Below are 14,642 nucleotides of genomic sequence, written 5' to 3' on the forward strand. Positions count from 1 at the left end.
ACCATAACAGGGGGTATGAAATTTGACTTGTCTACTTAAAGATCACCAAAATCTGATAACAAGGTCAATTACGTCCCTGGGTGGGATTGAACCACCAACCTTTTGGTTAATAGCCGTACACACTAACTGATTGCGCCACAGAGACACTTTGCTAAAAGTACATACTGACAAATGCTAATAAGCATTCATCTAAAACGTTTCCTAGAAAAACTTAAAAAAGTCAATAATCTGGAGAGTTTTTGTAAGATGTTTCTTCTATCAACCAACGAAGAAACACATTGGTACTTTCCCATGATGAGTGAGTGCTTCAGGATCTCTTGCACTTACATGTGCAGCAGAGTACAGCAATGGAAGCATGCTGGGCCCATAACCCAGAGGTAGGCAGATTGAAACTATCCTCTGCTATATGCATTTTTTTGTTTGTTAATTAAAGTAATCCAAAACTGGGATTGATATTTTGGCTCTTTTATTTTTACTTAAAGTACAATAACTTTTACCATTTTAATTTGTTTTAATAGTATATTGACAGTATTGTTTTCTTTCAAAAATCCACTTAATTTTCTTTACCCTATTATTAAATTGGTAATTGACAAAAACAAACTACATTGTCACCAGAAGAGCAATACAAAATGTACAAGTGATATATTAAAATCATCTTTCCAGCTTGAATTTCAATGATGCATTGGGGCAACGATTTTGTGAGAAACACCTTCACCCTTAAATAAAGATTTTCTTAATTCCTTACCTGTGTGCTAATTAGATATCACCTTGTTTTCACATTAAACAGACTTCCACATGAGAAAGCAGCAAGGATGCAGTGGCGTTAATGTTTCCTGGTGTCAACCTGTATTATTTCAGTAAACATTGAAATGAGGATGCATCTTGCTGCCTTTCCAATGAAGCAAGTTTAATTTAGTAATAGGTGAAAAACCATCCTTACAAAGGTGTTAATCAGAGACTTGGCTTTGTGGACACTTTTCAGAGAACAAATTTGTTAGCATAAAAATAAAGCCAGAAAATAAAGAGCTGTTTAATCACTCAATTGGATTTTTCTGCCAGCATATTTTTTTTCTCTGCAACCCACTGCTAAATTGTGCTTCCTAGCTGTTTTTATAAAATCACTGAATCAAATCTAACTCTGATTACATCAGAGAAGGCCAGGTACCCTACACCATAACAGGGGGTTTGAAATTTTGACTTGTCTACTTAAAGATCACCAAAATCTGATAACAAGGTCAATTAGGTCCCTGGGTGGGATTGAACCACCAACCTTTTGGTTAATAGCCGTACATACTAACTGATTGCGCCACAGAGACACTTTGCAAAAGTCCATACTGACAAAGGCTAATAAGCATTCATCTAAAACGTTTCCTAGAAAAACTTTAAAAAGTCAATAATCTGGAGAGTTTTTGTAAGATGTTTCTTCCATCAACCAACGAAGAAACACATTGGTACTTTCCCATGATGAGTGAGTGCTTCAGGATCTCTTGAACTTACATGTGCAGCAGAGTACTGCAATGGAAGCATGCTGGGCCCATAACCCAGAGGTAAGCAGATTGAAACTATCCTCTGCTATATGCATTTTTTTTTTGTTAATTAAAGTAATCCAAAACTGGGATTGATATTTTGTCTCTTTTATTTTTACTTAAAGTACAATAACTTTTACCATTTTAATTTGTTTTAATAGTATATTGACAGTATTGTTTTCTTTCAAAAATCCACTTCATTTTCTTTACCCTATTATTAAAATGGTAATTGACAAAAACAAACTACATTGTCACCAGAAGAGCAATACAAAATGTACAAGTGATATATTAAAATCATCTTTCCAGCTTGAATTTCAATGATGCATTGGGGCAACGATTTTGTGAGAAACATCTTCACCCTTAAATAAAGATTTTCTTAATTCCTTACCTGTGTGCTAATTAGATATCACCTTGTTTTCATATTAAACAGACTTCCACATGAGAAAGCAGCAAGGATGCAGTGGCGTTAATGTTTCCTGGTGTCAACCTGTATTATTTCAGTAGACATTGAAATGAGGATGCATCTTGCTGCCTTTCCAATGAAGCAAGTTTAATTTAGTAATAGGTGAAAAACCATCCTTACAAAGGTGTTAATCAGAGACTTGGCTTTGTGGACACTTTTCAGAGAACAAATTTGTTAGCATAAAAATAAAGCCAGAAAATAAAGAGCTGTTTAATCACTCAATTGGATTTTTCTGCCAGCATATTTTTTTTCTCTGCAACCCACTGCTAAATTGTGCTTCCTAGATGTTTTTATAAAATCACTGAATCAAATCTAACTCTGTTTACATCAGAGAAGGCCAAGTACCCTACACCATAACAGGGGGTTTGAAATTTTGACTTGTCTACTTAAAGATCACCAAAATCTGATAACAAGGTCAATTAGGTCCCTGGGTGGGATTGAACCACCAACCTTTTGGTTAATAGCCGTACATACTAACTGATTGCGCCACAGAGACACTTTGCAAAAGTCCATACTGACAAAGGCTAATAAGCATTCATCTAAAACGTTTCCTAGCAAAACTTTAAAAAGTCAATAATCTGGAGAATTTTTGTAAGATGTTTCTTCCATCAACCAACGAAGAAACACATTGGTACTTTCCCGTGATGAGTGAGTGCTTCAGGATCTCTTGCACTTACATGTGCAGCAGAGTACAGCAATGGAAGCATGCTGGACCCATAACCCAGAGGTAGGCAGATTGAAACTATCCTCTGCTGTATGCTTTTTTTTTTTGTTAATTAAAGTAATCCAAAACTGGGATTGATATTTTGGCTCTTTTATTTTTACTTAAAGTACAATAACTTTTACCATTTTAATTTGTTTTAATAGTATATTGACAGTATTGTTGTCTTTCAAAAATCCACTTAATTTTCTTTACCCTATTATTAAATGGTAATTGACAAAAACAAACTACATTGTCACCAGAAGAGCAATACAAAATGTACAAGTGATATATTAAAATCATCTTTCCAGCTTGAATTTCAATGATGCATTGGGGCAACGATTTTGTGAGAAACATCTTCACCCTTAAATAAAGATTTTCTTAATTCCTTACCTGTGTGCTAATTAGATATCACCTTGTTTTCACATTAAACAGACTTCCACATGAGAAAGCAGCAAGGATGCAGTGGCGTTAATGTTTCCTGGTGTCAACTTGTATTATTTCAGTAGACATTGAAATGAGGATGCATCTTGCTGCCTTTCCAATGAAGCAAGTTTAATTTAGTAATAGGTGAAAAACCATCCTTACAAAGGTGTTAATCAGAGACTTGGCTTTGTGGACACTTTTCAGAGAACAAATTTGTTAGCATAAAAATAAAGCCAGAAAATGAAGAGCTGTTTAATCACTCAATTGGATTTTTCTGCCAGCATATTTTTTTTCTCTGCAACCCACTGCTAAATTGTGCTTCCTAGCTGTTTTTTATAAAATCACTGAATCAAATCTAACTCTGATTACATCAGAGAAGGCCATGTACCCTACACCATAAGAGGAGGTTTGAAATTTTGACTTGTCTACTTAAATATCACCAAAATCTGATCACAAGGTTAATTACGTCCCTGGGTGGGATTGAACCACCAACCTTTTGGTTAATAGCCAAACACACTAACCGATTGCGCCACAGAGACACTTTGCAAAAAGTACATACTGACAAAGGCTAATAAGCATACATCTAGAACGTTTCCTAGAAAAACATTAAAAAATCAATAATCTGGAGAGTTTTTGTAAGATGTTTCTTCCATCAACCAACGAATAAACACATTGGTACTTTCCCATGATGAGTGAGTGCTTCAGGATCTCTTGCACTTACATGGGCAGCAGAGTACTGCAATGGAAGCATGCTGGACCCATAACCCAGAGGTAGGCAGATTGAAACTATCCTTTGCTATATGCATTTTTTTTGTTAATTTAAGTAATCAAAACTGGGATTGATATTTTTGCTCTTTTATTTTTACTTAAAGTACAATAACTTTTACCATTTTAATTTGTTTTAATAGTATATTGACAGTATAGTTTTCTTTCAAAAATCCACTTAATTTTCTTTACCCTGTTATTAAAATGGTAATTGACAAAAAAACTACATTGTCACCAGAAGAGCAATACAAAATGTACAAGTGATATATTAAAATCATCTTTCCAGCTTGAATTTCAATGATGCATTGGGGCAACGATTTTGTGAGAAACATCTTCACCCTTAAATAAAGATTTTCTTAATTCCTTACCTGTGTGCTAATTAGATATCACCTTGTTTTCATATTAAACAGACTTCCACATGAGAAAGCAGCAAGGATGCAGTGGCGTTAATGTTTCCTGGTGTCAACCTGTATTATTTCAGTAGACATTGAAATGAGGATGCATCTTGCTGCCTTTCCAATGAAGCAAGTTTAATTTAGTAATAGGTGAAAAACCATCCTTACAAAGGTGTTAATCAGAGACTTGGCTTTGTGGACACTTTTCAGAGAACAAATTTGTTAGCATAAAAATAAAGCCAGAAAATGAAGAGCTGTTTAATCACTCGATTGGATTTTTCTGCCAGCATATTTTTTTTCTCTGCAACCCACTGCTAAATTGTGCTTCCTAGCTGTTTTTATGAAATCACTGAATCAAATCTAACTCTGATTACATCAGAGAAGGCCAGGTACCCTACACCATAACAGGGAGTTTGAAATTTTGACTTGTCTACTTAAAGATCACCAAAATCTGATAACAAGGTCAATTAGGTCCCTGGGTGGGATTGAACCACCAACCTTATGGTTAATAGCCGTACAAACTAACTGATTGCGCCACAGAGACACTTTGCAAAAGTCCATACTGACAAAGGCTAATAAGCATTCATCTAAAACGTTTCCTAGAAAAACTTTAAAAAGTCAATAATCTGGAGAGTTTTTGTAAGATGTTTCTTCCATCAACCAACGAAGAAACACATTGGTACTTTCCCATGATGAGTGAGTGCTTCAGGATCTCTTGAACTTACATGTGCAGCAGAGTACTGCAATGGAAGCATGCTGGGCCCATAACCCAGAGGTAGGCAGATTGAAACTATCCTCTGCTATATGCATTTTTTTGTTTGTTAATTAAAGTAATCCAAAACTGGGATTGATATTTTGTCTCTTTTATTTTTACTTAAAGTACAATAACTTTTACCATTTTAATTTGTTTTAATAGTATATTGACAGTATTGTTTTCTTTCAAAAATCCACTTCATTTTCTTTACCCTATTATTAAAATGGTAATTGACAAAAACAAACTACATTGTCACCAGAAGAGCAATACAAAATGTACAAGTGATATATTAAAATCATCTTTCCAGCTTGAATTTCAATGATGCATTGGGGCAACGATTTTGTGAGAAACATCTTCACCCTTAAATAAAGATTTTCTTAATTCCTTACCTGTGTGCTAATTAGATATCACCTTGTTTTCATATTAAACAGACTTCCACATGAGAAAGCAGCAAGGATGCAGTGGCGTTAATGTTTCCTGGTGTCAACTTGTATTATTTCAGTAGACATTGAAATGAGGATGCATCTTGCTGCCTTTCCAATGAAGCAAGTTTAATTTAGTAATAGGTGAAAAACCATCCTTACAAAGGTGTTAATCAGAGACTTGGCTTTGTGGACACTTTTCAGAGAACAAATTTGTTAGCATAAAAATAAAGCCAGAAAATGAAGAGCTGTTTAATCACGCAATTTGGTTTTTTTGCCAGCATATTTCTTTTTCTCTGCAACCCACTGCTAAATTGTGCTTCCTAGATGTTTTTATAAAATCACTGAATCAAATCTAACTCTGATTACATCAGAGAAGGCCAGGTACCCTACACCATAACAGGGGGTATGAAATTTGACTTGTCTACTTAAAGATCACCAAAATCTGATAACAAGGTCAATTACGTCCCTGGGTGGGATTGAACCACCAACCTTTTGGTTAATAGCCGTACACACTAACTGATTGCGCCACAGAGACACTTTGCTAAAAGTACATACTGACAAATGCTAATAAGCATTCATCTAAAACGTTTCCTAGAAAAACTTAAAAAAGTCAATAATCTGGAGAGTTTTTGTAAGATGTTTCTTCTATCAACCAACGAAGAAACACATTGGTACTTTCCCATGATGAGTGAGTGCTTCAGGATCTCTTGCACTTACATGTGCAGCAGAGTACAGCAATGGAAGCATGCTGGGCCCATAACCCAGAGGTAGGCAGATTGAAACTATCCTCTGCTATATGCATTTTTTTGTTTGTTAATTAAAGTAATCCAAAACTGGGATTGATATTTTGGCTCTTTTATTTTTACTTAAAGTACAATAACTTTTACCATTTTAATTTGTTTTAATAGTATATTGACAGTATTGTTTTCTTTCAAAAATCCACTTAATTTTCTTTACCCTATTATTAAAATGGAAATTGACAAAAACAAACTACATTGTCACCAGAAGAGCAATACAAAATGTACAAGTGATATATTAAAATCATCTTTCCAGCTTGAATTTCAATGATGCATTGGGGCAACGATTTTGTGAGAAACACCTTCACCCTTAAATAAAGATTTTCTTAATTCCTTACCTGTGTGCTAATTAGATATCACCTTGTTTTCACATTAAACAGACTTCCACATGAGAAAGCAGCAAGGATGCAGTGGCGTTAATGTTTCCTGGTGTCAACCTGTATTATTTCAGTAGACATTGAAATGAGGATGCATCTTGCTGCCTTTCCAATGAAGCAAGTTTAATTTAGTAATAGGTGAAAAACCATCCTTACAAAGGTGTTAATCAGAGACTTGGCTTTGTGGACACTTTTCAGAGAACAAATTTGTTAGCATAAAAATAAAGCCAGAAAATAAAGAGCTGTTTAATCACTCAATTGGATTTTTCTGCCAGCATATTTTTTTTCTCTGCAACCCACTGCTAAATTGTGCTTCCTAGCTGTTTTTATAAAATCACTGAATCAAATCTAACTCTGATTACATCAGAGAAGGCCAGGTACCCTACACCATAACAGGGGGTTTGAAATTTTGACTTGTCTACTTAAAGATCACCAAAATCTGATAACAAGGTCAATTAGGTCCCTGGGTGGGATTGAACCACCAACCTTTTGGTTAATAGCCGTACATACTAACTGATTGCGCCACAGAGACACTTTGCAAAAGTCCATACTGACAAAGGCTAATAAGCATTCATCTAAAACGTTTCCTAGAAAAACTTTAAAAAGTCAATAATCTGGAGAGTTTTTGTAAGATGTTTCTTCCATCAACCAACGAAGAAACACATTGGTACTTTCCCATGATGAGTGAGTGCTTCAGGATCTCTTGAACTTACATGTGCAGCAGAGTACTGCAATGGAAGCATGCTGGGCCCATAACCCAGAGGTAGGCAGATTGAAACTATCCTCTGCTATATGCATTTTTTTGTTTGTTAATTAAAGTAATCCAAAACTGGGATTGATATTTTGTCTCTTTTATTTTTACTTAAAGTACAATAACTTTTACCATTTTAATTTGTTTTAATAGTATATTGACAGTATTGTTTTCTTTCAAAAATCCACTTCATTTTCTTTACCCTATTATTAAAATGGTAATTGACAAAAACAAACTACATTGTCACCAGAAGAGCAATACAAAATGTACAAGTGATATATTAAAATCATCTTTCCAGCTTGAATTTCAATGATGCATTGGGGCAACGATTTTGTGAGAAACATCTTCACCCTTAAATAAAGATTTTCTTAATTCCTTACCTGTGTGCTAATTAGATATCACCTTGTTTTCATATTAAACAGACTTCCACATGAGAAAGCAGCAAGGATGCAGTGGCGTTAATGTTTCCTGGTGTCAACTTGTATTATTTCAGTAGACATTGAAATGAGGATGCATCTTGCTGCCTTTCCAATGAAGCAAGTTTAATTTAGTAATAGGTGAAAAACCATCCTTACAAAGGTGTTAATCAGAGACTTGGCTTTGTGGACACTTTTCAGAGAACAAATTTGTTAGCATAAAAATAAAGCCAGAAAATGAAGAGCTGTTTAATCACGCAATTTGGTTTTTTTGCCAGCATATTTCTTTTTCTCTGCAACCCACTGCTAAATTGTGCTTCCTAGATGTTTTTATAAAATCACTGAATCAAATCTAACTCTGATTACATCAGAGAAGGCCAGGTACCCTACACCATAACAGGGGGTATGAAATTTGACTTGTCTACTTAAAGATCACCAAAATCTGATAACAAGGTCAATTACGTCCCTGGGTGGGATTGAACCACCAACCTTTTGGTTAATAGCCGTACACACTAACTGATTGCGCCACAGAGACACTTTGCTAAAAGTACATACTGACAAATGCTAATAAGCATTCATCTAAAACGTTTCCTAGAAAAACTTAAAAAAGTCAATAATCTGGAGAGTTTTTGTAAGATGTTTCTTCTATCAACCAACGAAGAAACACATTGGTACTTTCCCATGATGAGTGAGTGCTTCAGGATCTCTTGCACTTACATGTGCAGCAGAGTACAGCAATGGAAGCATGCTGGGCCCATAACCCAGAGGTAGGCAGATTGAAACTATCCTCTGCTATATGCATTTTTTTGTTTGTTAATTAAAGTAATCCAAAACTGGGATTGATATTTTGGCTCTTTTATTTTTACTTAAAGTACAATAACTTTTACCATTTTAATTTGTTTTAATAGTATATTGACAGTATTGTTTTCTTTCAAAAATCCACTTAATTTTCTTTACCCTATTATTAAAATGGAAATTGACAAAAACAAACTACATTGTCACCAGAAGAGCAATACAAAATGTACAAGTGATATATTAAAATCATCTTTCCAGCTTGAATTTCAATGATGCATTGGGGCAACGATTTTGTGAGAAACACCTTCACCCTTAAATAAAGATTTTCTTAATTCCTTACCTGTGTGCTAATTAGATATCACCTTGTTTTCACATTAAACAGACTTCCACATGAGAAAGCAGCAAGGATGCAGTGGCGTTAATGTTTCCTGGTGTCAACCTGTATTATTTCAGTAGACATTGAAATGAGGATGCATCTTGCTGCCTTTCCAATGAAGCAAGTTTAATTTAGTAATAGGTGAAAAACCATCCTTACAAAGGTGTTAATCAGAGACTTGGCTTTGTGGACACTTTTCAGAGAACAAATTTGTTAGCATAAAAATAAAGCCAGAAAATAAAGAGCTGTTTAATCACTCAATTGGATTTTTCTGCCAGCATATTTTTTTTCTCTGCAACCCACTGCTAAATTGTGCTTCCTAGCTGTTTTTATAAAATCACTGAATCAAATCTAACTCTGATTACATCAGAGAAGGCCAGGTACCCTACACCATAACAGGGGGTTTGAAATTTTGACTTGTCTACTTAAAGATCACCAAAATCTGATAACAAGGTCAATTAGGTCCCTGGGTGGGATTGAACCACCAACCTTTTGGTTAATAGCCGTACATACTAACTGATTGCGCCACAGAGACACTTTGCAAAAGTCCATACTGACAAAGGCTAATAAGCATTCATCTAAAACGTTTCCTAGAAAAACTTTAAAAAGTCAATAATCTGGAGAGTTTTTGTAAGATGTTTCTTCCATCAACCAACGAAGAAACACATTGGTACTTTCCCATGATGAGTGAGTGCTTCAGGATCTCTTGAACTTACATGTGCAGCAGAGTACTGCAATGGAAGCATGCTGGGCCCATAACCCAGAGGTAGGCAGATTGAAACTATCCTCTGCTATATGCATTTTTTTTTTGTTAATTAAAGTAATCCAAAACTGGGATTGATATTTTGTCTCTTTTATTTTTACTTAAAGTACAATAACTTTTACCATTTTAATTTGTTTTAATAGTATATTGACAGTATTGTTTTCTTTCAAAAATCCACTTAATTTTCTTTACCCTATTATTAAAATGGTAATTGACAAAAACAAACTACATTGTCACCAGAAGAGCAATACAAAATGTACAAGTGATATATTAAAATCATCTTTCCAGCTTGAATTTCAATGATGCATTGGGTCAACAATTTTGTGAGAAACATCTTCACCCTTAAATAAAGATTTTCTTAATTCCTTACCTGTGTGCTAATTATATATCACCTTGTTTTCACATTAAACAGACTTCCACATGAGAAAGCAGCAAGGATGCAGTGGCGTTAATGTTTCCTGGTGTCAACTTGTATTATTTCAGTAGACATTGAAATGAGGATGCATCTTGCTGCCTTTCCAATGAAGCAAGTTTAATTTAGTAATAGGTGAAAAACCATCCTTACAAAGGTGTTAATCAGAGACTTGGCTTTGTGGACACTTTTCAGAGAACAAATTTGTTAGCATAAAAATAAAGCCAGAAAATGAAGAGCTGTTTAATCACTCAATTGGATTTTTCTGCCAGCATATTTTTTTTCTCTGCAACCCACTGCTAAATTGTGCTTCCTAGCTGTTTTTTATAAAATCACTGAATCAAATCTAACTCTGATTACATCAGAGAAGGCCATGTACCCTACACCATAAGAGGAGGTTTGAAATTTTGACTTGTCTACTTAAATATCACCAAAATCTGATCACAAGGTTAATTACGTCCCTGGGTGGGATTGAACCACCAACCTTTTGGTTAATAGCCAAACACACTAACCGATTGCGCCACAGAGACACTTTGCAAAAAGTACATACTGACAAAGGCTAATAAGCATACATCTAGAACGTTTCCTAGAAAAACATTAAAAAATCAATAATCTGGAGAGTTTTTGTAAGATGTTTCTTCCATCAACCAACGAATAAACACATTGGTACTTTCCCATGATGAGTGAGTGCTTCAGGATCTCTTGAACTTACATGGGCAGCAGAGTACTGCAATGGAAGCATGCTGGACCCATAACCCAGAGGTAGGCAGATTGAAACTATCCTTTGCTATATGCATTTTTTTTGTTAATTTAAGTAATCAAAACTGGGATTGATATTTTTGCTCTTTTATTTTTACTTAAAGTACAATAACTTTTACCATTTTAATTTGTTTTAATAGTATATTGACAGTATAGTTTTCTTTCAAAAATCCACTTAATTTTCTTTACCCTGTTATTAAAATGGTAATTGACAAAAAAACTACATTGTCACCAGAAGAGCAATACAAAATGTACAAGTGATATATTAAAATCATCTTTCCAGCTTGAATTTCAATGATGCATTGGGGCAACGATTTTGTGAGAAACATCTTCACCCTTAAATAAAGATTTTCTTAATTCCTTACCTGTGTGCTAATTAGATATCACCTTGTTTTCATATTAAACAGACTTCCACATGAGAAAGCAGCAAGGATGCAGTGGCGTTAATGTTTCCTGGTGTCAACCTGTATTATTTCAGTAGACATTGAAATGAGGATGCATCTTGCTGCCTTTCCAATGAAGCAAGTTTAATTTAGTAATAGGTGAAAAACCATCCTTACAAAGGTGTTAATCAGAGACTTGGCTTTGTGGACACTTTTCAGAGAACAAATTTGTTAGCATAAAAATAAAGCCAGAAAATGAAGAGCTGTTTAATCACTCGATTGGATTTTTCTGCCAGCATATTTTTTTTCTCTGCAACCCACTGCTAAATTGTGCTTCCTAGCTGTTTTTATGAAATCACTGAATCAAATCTAACTCTGATTACATCAGAGAAGGCCAGGTACCCTACACCATAACAGGGAGTTTGAAATTTTGACTTGTCTACTTAAAGATCACCAAAATCTGATAACAAGGTCAATTAGGTCCCTGGGTGGGATTGAACCACCAACCTTATGGTTAATAGCCGTACAAACTAACTGATTGCGCCACAGAGACACTTTGCAAAAGTCCATACTGACAAAGGCTAATTAGCATTCATCTAAAACGTTTCCTAGAAAAACTTTAAAAAGTCAATAATCTGGAGAGTTTTTGTAAGATGTTTCTTCCATCAACCAACGAAGAAACACATTGGTACTTTCCCATGATGAGTGAGTGCTTCAGGATCTCTTGCACTTACATGTGCAGCAGAGTACTGCAATGGAAGCATGCTGGGCCCATAACCCAGAGGTAGGCAGATTGAAACTATCCTCTGCTATATGCATTTTTTTTGTTAATTCAAGTAATCCAAAACTGGGATTGATATTTTGTCTCTTTTATTTTTACTTAAAGTACAATAACTTTTACCATTTTAATTTGTTTTAATAGTATATTGACAGTATTGTTTTCTTTCAAAAATCCACTTCATTTTCTTTACCCTATTATTAAAATGGTAATTGACAAAAACAAACTACATTGTCACCAGAAGAGCAATACAAAATGTACAAGTGATATATTAAAATCATCTTTCCAGCTTGAATTTCAATGATGCATTGGGGCAACGATTTTGTGAGAAACATCTTCACCCTTAAATAAAGATTTTCTTAATTCCTTACCTGTGTGCTAATTAGATATCACCTTGTTTTCATATTAAACAGACTTCCACATGAGAAAGCAGCAAGGATGCAGTGGCGTTAATGTTTCCTGGTGTCAACTTGTATTATTTCAGTAGACATTGAAATGAGGATGCATCTTGCTGCCTTTCCAATGAAGCAAGTTTAATTTAGTAATAGGTGAAAAACCATCCTTACAAAGGTGTTAATCAGAGACTTGGCTTTGTGGACACTTTTCAGAGAACAAATTTGTTAGCATAAAAATAAAGCCAGAAAATGAAGAGCTGTTTAATCACGCAATTTGGTTTTTTTGCCAGCATATTTCTTTTTCTCTGCAACCCACTGCTAAATTGTGCTTCCTAGATGTTTTTATAAAATCACTGAATCAAATCTAACTCTGATTACATCAGAGAAGGCCAGGTACCCTACACCATAACAGGGGGTATGAAATTTGACTTGTCTACTTAAAGATCACCAAAATCTGATAACAAGGTCAATTACGTCCCTGGGTGGGATTGAACCACCAACCTTTTGGTTAATAGCCGTACACACTAACTGATTGCGCCACAGAGACACTTTGCTAAAAGTACATACTGACAAATGCTAATAAGCATTCATCTAAAACATTTCCTAGAAAAACTTAAAAAAGTCAATAATCTGGAGAGTTTTTGTAAGATGTTTCTTCTATCAACCAACGAAGAAACACATTGGTACTTTCCCATGATGAGTGAGTGCTTCAGGATCTCTTGCACTTACATGTGCAGCAGAGTACAGCAATGGAAGCATGCTGGGCCCATAACCCAGAGGTAGGCAGATTGAAACTATCCTCTGCTATATGCATTTTTTTGTTTGTTAATTAAAGTAATCCAAAACTGGGATTGATATTTTGGCTCTTTTATTTTTACTTAAAGTACAATAACTTTTACCATTTTAATTTGTTTTAATAGTATATTGACAGTATTGTTTTCTTTCAAAAATCCACTTAATTTTCTTTACCCTATTATTAAAATGGTAATTGACAAAAACAAACTACATTGTCACCAGAAGAGCAATACAAAATGTACAAGTGATATATTAAAATCATCTTTCCAGCTTGAATTTCAATGATGCATTGGGGCAACGATTTTGTGAGAAACACCTTCACCCTTAAATAAAGATTTTCTTAATTCCTTACCTGTGTGCTAATTAGATATCACCTTGTTTTCACATTAAACAGACTTCCACATGAGAAAGCAGCAAGGATGCAGTGGCGTTAATGTTTCCTGGTGTCAACCTGTATTATTTCAGTAGACATTGAAATGAGGATGCATCTTGCTGCCTTTCCAATGAAGCAAGTTTAATTTAGTAATAGGTGAAAAACCATCCTTACAAAGGTGTTAATCAGAGACTTGGCTTTGTGGACACTTTTCAGAGAACAAATTTGTTAGCATAAAAATAAAGCCAGAAAATAAAGAGCTGTTTAATCACTCAATTGGATTTTTCTGCCAGCATATTTTTTTTCTCTGCAACCCACTGCTAAATTGTGCTTCCTAGCTGTTTTTATAAAATCACTGAATCAAATCTAACTCTGATTACATCAGAGAAGGCCAGGTACCCTACACCATAACAGGGGGTTTGAAATTTTGACTTGTCTACTTAAAGATCACCAAAATCTGATAACAAGGTCAATTAGGTCCCTGGGTGGGATTGAACCACCAACCTTTTGGTTAATAGCCGTACATACTAACTGATTGCGCCACAGAGACACTTTGCAAAAGTCCATACTGACAAAGGCTAATAAGCATTCATCTAAAACGTTTCCTAGAAAAACTTTAAAAAGTCAATAATCTGGAGAGTTTTTGTAAGATGTTTCTTCCATCAACCAACGAAGAAACACATTGGTACTTTCCCATGATGAGTGAGTGCTTCAGGATCTCTTGAACTTACATGTGCAGCAGAGTACTGCAATGGAAGCATGCTGGGCCCATAACCCAGAGGTAAGCAGATTGAAACTATCCTCTGCTATATGCATTTTTTTTTTGTTAATTAAAGTAATCCAAAACTGGGATTGATATTTTGTCTCTTTTATTTTTACTTAAAGTACAATAACTTTTACCATTTTAATTTGTTTTAATAGTATATTGACAGTATTGTTTTCTTTCAAAAATCCACTTAATTTTCTTTACCCTATTATTAAAATGGTAATTGACAAAAACAAACTACATTGTCACCAG

The 14,642-nt window shown here is 34.7% G+C and overlaps 2 non-coding genes across 2 annotated transcripts; both read right to left on the reverse strand.

Moving 5' to 3' along the window:
- Positions 1 to 3,580: 3,580 nt before the first annotated feature.
- Positions 3,581 to 3,654, reverse strand: TRNAN-AUU (transfer RNA asparagine (anticodon AUU)). Its single transcript has one exon. It is a non-coding gene; the product is annotated as a tRNA-Asn (tRNA).
- A 6,943-nt stretch (positions 3,655 to 10,597) lies between these two features.
- TRNAN-AUU (transfer RNA asparagine (anticodon AUU)) lies at positions 10,598 to 10,671 on the reverse strand. The gene has a single exon. It is a non-coding gene; the product is annotated as a tRNA-Asn (tRNA).
- Positions 10,672 to 14,642: the final 3,971 nt, after the last annotated feature.

The sequence above is a fragment of the Pseudophryne corroboree genome, unplaced genomic scaffold, assembly GCF_028390025.1.
Source record: "Pseudophryne corroboree isolate aPseCor3 unplaced genomic scaffold, aPseCor3.hap2 scaffold_2952, whole genome shotgun sequence".
Taxonomy (NCBI): Eukaryota; Metazoa; Chordata; class Amphibia; order Anura; family Myobatrachidae; genus Pseudophryne; species Pseudophryne corroboree.